We start from the raw sequence: 5,000 nt of genomic DNA, 5'->3' as shown, positions 1-5,000 counted from the left end.
TAATAATGCAAGGATTACCCAGTAATCCGTCTTGCTCTCACTAAAGTGATATCCATATAGATATCAATATATCACTTGTTACTTTCGTTGTTACAAAACAAAAATTTGAATTTCAAATTGAAATGATTAAAATGAAATCGTAAGAAGGAATATGTAAGCTACCCACTTGATTTCCATGGGATTGTAGTTCAATTGGTCAGAGCACCGCCCTGTCAAGGCGGAAGCTGCGGGTTCGAGCCCCGTCAGTCCCGGCGGATTCAATACATCAACTCCCCTTTTTGTTTCTGGGCAAGGGGATGAAAATGGTTTCATTTATCTTTTTGTTTTCTTTTTTTTTTTCATAAAGCAAAAGAAAGGGTCGATTATTTTAACTAGGGTAGAGAGACATATGTAAATTAATTATAATTTATGTAAATTAATTATAATTATTGAGAACACTCAACACTTCAAGAAAGAGATACTGTATGGAGTTTCCGCTTTTTGTCAACCGCTCTCCCATTAATTCGTGTAGGAAAATGGAATAGGGTAGCGTATAATACATTTGTCAAGAGTACCTATATATACTTTTCTTTCTGTGAAGTCAAGGAATTTTAAATAGTTCGAATCCAACCAAGGAAAGAGGTTTTTTAAAAAATAAAGATAAAACGCGTCTTCCCTAATGAATATGCTCTTTTAAAAGATTAGAGGCGATGTCGAATAAAAAACTCGTAAGACAAATTAACTCGTTAATTTTTTTGAATATTTTCGTTTTTTTACTGGGACTCGTCTTTGTCACATTCCCTTTTTTTGTTTTCCAAAAAGATGACAAACCCTTTCAATTTTTTTTTATTTCAAATTGAACTTCGTACTTGTTTTCTCTATATTGATTTCTATTGTTTATTTAAGGTTCTTTAGAAACCCTTTTTGTTCGAAGTCGAAAAAGTTTTTTATGATACTTCATCAGATGATTGTACAAGGAAAATAAACAACTAGGTTTTAGAAAGGAAAGCTGGGAAAAAGAATCATAAATAACTTTTTTTTGATTGGATCAGGAATCTCATTATGTATTCGGTGTGGATAAAAGATCTTCCTATGTTATACTATTAAATTCTTGACGATGAATCGATTTTATAGCTCCGATATTGTTATTCATGATATTTCTTTCATTCGATATCATCGAAATCTAATTAATCTGAGTGAGTTTACAAGCGAAAGATTTCTCATCTCTATGGGATTAAATCCCGAGATATTCCAAAGAAAAATAATAATAATAAACGATTAAATTATGGAAGTAAATATTCTTGCATTTATTGCTACTGCACTCTTCATTCTCGTTCCTACTGCTTTTTTGCTTATAATTTACGTAAAAACCGTTAGTCAAAATGATTAATTTGAATAAAATTTTACTATCAATGACAATAAAAAAAAAAGATTTCAATTTCTCGTCTTAAATGAAAGGAATGCATTAAATTCAGTAGTATCCTAAGGGGCCCGCTAGTATGAGTATGGTAGAAAGATATCTCTTTCTACCATACTAGCCATTATGGTTATTTTAATGTATAAAGATACAAGTGAAATATCTTAATATAAAGAAATCCACCTATATCTCTCTTTTTCTTTATAAACGTCAATATAAATGAAATAAAATATGAAATGTATGTACATACTTTCTCAATTTCATTTGTTTGTTTGATCCATTTAATACGGATAATCCCAATTCGATGGAAGCTTCTTCAGATTTCGAAAGGGGTTACCCCATGAATGGTTAACCGTGTAAACCCTGATATAAAAATAGAAAATGAGTCAATAAAACATACATCCAATTTCTAAAAAAAAAAATATTAAAAAAAATTGCCGAACGGTCTAGAAAACGAAAACAGTTGATACGGGTTGATAGAGTTTGATTATTACCGCAATTAGAAGTATTTCTAGAGTCCACTTCTTCCCCACACTACGAGAGAGAGGGAAAATGTAAAAACTACCATTAAAGCAGCCCATGCGAGACTTACTATATCCATGTGAATTCTGCCCCCTATTTCTATGAATATGAAGAAACTATTCCATTATTGTTCACTAATAATAGTGAAATCACTGGTGCAGAGTCAAAAAAAGGGAGAGGTATTTGGTCACCATTGACGAACTACTCCAAAAATCCACTTATCTTATCTTATAATGAGTTATTCTTAATTATAGAATTTCTAGTAGAATCGACAAGATGTAAACACAAGCAAACGGACATTTTTCGAAGTATCCAAGGAATCTGACTCACATGTAGAAAGAAGAAGACTTTTTCTTTCTTTTATGATTTTTTATTTTTGGAAGTAAAATGAAAGGCAATTCTTAATCTAATCTAATATTTATTGAATGTCTGAGCATTCCGAGACTTTCATGAGTCTATATCCAAAGTATCTTAGGTCCTTTCCAAAACTATTAATTAAATTCCCTCTCTGGCTATCCAATCTAATTGAAAACTCAGTAAATGGAACTAAATTAGTAGTGGCAAGTAAAGATTTACAGATTGCCCTCCACTACTTGAAGTTTTCCTTGAATCTGATAGGCAAAACTTTAGGTTAGATAATAGAACCTCGAGAGCCGGGGGCTTAGAATAACGAAAAGAAAGTATCAAGAGTCTTTTCCTACGTTTGATATTTAAAGTCTGTTGTTGAGGCGGCACCCGGATTTGAACTGGGGAAAAAGGATTTGCAGTCCCCCGCCTTACCACTCGGCCATGCCGCCAAAACGATAGAAACTAGATTCCAATTTTCTTTTTCAACTCCGAAAAAAATATATATATAGATTTTAAGTCACAAAATATAGAATCTAGTACAAACCAGAACCATTAACTATTGACTGTAAATTCATTACCTTTTTTGAATTAAAATTAAAATCTACTTTTTTTTATTTCTAATAATATTAAGAAAATCATTAGAAATACATTTATAACTCATCTATATTGAGTTTTTTTCAATTAAAAAGAAATCTTCTTCAATTTCAATTATAACAGTAATTATGAGTATATGTAAACCCCAGAATCAGAACATACGTTATGTTGTGTTATAGAGCTATAGCTCTATAATGGGGTATTTTATCTCTCTAGGGATGCTTTTGAGGAGTAATTCTCAATAAATTTTTATATTTCAATTTTTCCCTTGACTTGAAGAGAACATTTCCTTTTTGATAAAGCACAGCATGTGCTGTCCCAAATAGAACTGTACCACAATAAAAGAAGAAAAAGAGACATATATATCTGTGCATTCTTTTTTATTTTAATAATAAAAAAATTAATAAATAAAAAAACACAAGTTTTCTTACCTACTTCAATTTTTTGATATTCTAACTATTCTATTCAAAATAGGGAAAAATCAATCTCTTTTCTGCAAATCTTTTTTTAAACAATGAAATACAAATACATGAAAAAGTAAAGTGGTTAAAAAAAAAGTTTTCTATTTATTATATGTTTATCTGCTCGAACAGATCCAATGATGAATAAATTTTTAATGGTATGCAATCGAATTGGAATATGTAATATCATAGGTGAAAATGAAATTACTTTTTTTCTAGTCTTTACAAAACTCCGTAAGTTCCAGTGGTATTTCTCAATTCTGTTCCATGTTGGATCTATTTTTTTTTTTTTAATTCCAATTGAATCTAGTCTCCGTTCATACGTATTTCATACATTCCATATATCTTGGAGTTGGATAAAATTTCATGTGATTCAGTAAACAGAATAGAAATTCCATTATTGCTAGATCGAATTCTATGGATATGATTCGGTGAAGAATGAGAGATGGGATGGGATTTTTTCAATAAACGGATAAATGGGAAATTCAAAAAAGATGCTTGGGGATGAAAAAGAGGGAACATCTACAATACCCGGATTTAATCAGATACAATTTGAAGGGTTTTATCGGTTTATTGATCAGGGTTTAATAGAAGAACTTTCTAAGTTTCCAAAAATTGAAGATATAGATCACGAAATTGAATTTCAATTATTTGTGGAAACATATCAATTGGTAGAACCTCTGATAAAAGAACGAGATGCTGTCTATGAATCACTTACATATTCTTCTGAATTATATGTATCCGCGGGATTAATTTGGAAAACCAGTAGGAATATGCAAGAACAAAGAATTTTTATTGGAAACATTCCTTTAATGAATTCCCTTGGAACTTCTATAGTAAACGGAATATACAGAATTGTGATCAATCAAATATTGCAAAGTCCCGGTATCTATTACCAGTCAGAATTGGATCATAACGGGATTTCGGTCTATACCGGCACCATAATATCAGATTGGGGAGGCAGGTTAGAATTAGAGATTGATAAAAAAGCAAGAATATGGGCTCGGGTGAGTAGGAAACAAAAAATATCTATTCTAGTTCTATCATCAGCTATGGGTTTGAATCTACGAGAAATTCTAGAGAATGTTTGCTACCCTGAAATTTTCTTATCTTTCTTGACCGATAAGGAGAAAAAAAAAATTGGGTCAAAAGAAAATGCTATTTTGGAGTTTTATCAACAATTTTCTTGTGTAGGTGGGGATCCAATATTTTCTGAATCCTTATGTAAGGAATTACAAAAAAAATTCTTTCACCAAAGGTGTGAATTAGGAAGGATTGGTCGCCGAAATATTAATTGGAGACTGAATCTTAATATACCTCAGAACAATATATTTTTGTTACCACGAGATATATTAGCAGCTGCCGATCATTTGATTGGGATGAAATTTGGAATGGGTACACTTGATGATATGAATCATTTGAAAAATAAACGTATTCGCTCTGTAGCGGATCTTTTACAAGACCAGCTCGGGTTGGCTCTGGCTCGTTTAGAAAATGTAGTTAAGGGAACTATCTCCGGAGCAATTAGGCATAAATTGATACCTACTCCTCAGAATTTGGTAACTTCAACTCCGTTAACAACGACTTATGAATCCTTTTTCGGATTACACCCATTATCTCAAGTTTTGGATCGAACTAATCCATTGACACAAATCGTTCATGGGAGAAAATTGAGTTAT

At 31.4% G+C, this 5,000-nt stretch overlaps 2 non-coding genes across 2 annotated transcripts; one reads left to right on the top strand and one right to left on the bottom strand.

Annotated features, from left to right (window-relative positions):
- Nucleotides 1-177: 177 nt before the first annotated feature.
- On the top strand, nt 178-251 carry TRNAD-GUC (transfer RNA aspartic acid (anticodon GUC)). Its single transcript has one exon. It is a non-coding gene; the product is annotated as a tRNA-Asp (tRNA).
- A 2,393-nt stretch (nt 252-2,644) lies between these two features.
- TRNAC-GCA (transfer RNA cysteine (anticodon GCA)) lies at nt 2,645-2,715 on the bottom strand. Its single transcript has one exon. It is a non-coding gene; the product is annotated as a tRNA-Cys (tRNA).
- Nucleotides 2,716-5,000: the final 2,285 nt, after the last annotated feature.

The sequence above is a fragment of the Camelina sativa genome, chromosome 3 (assembly GCF_030686135.1).
Source record: "Camelina sativa cultivar CO46 ecotype springtype chromosome 3, ASM3068613v1".
NCBI lineage: Eukaryota > Viridiplantae > Streptophyta > Magnoliopsida > Brassicales > Brassicaceae > Camelina > Camelina sativa.
Note: the sequence above shows the minus strand (reverse complement) of the source record. Positions and strands in the feature narration are given on the sequence as shown.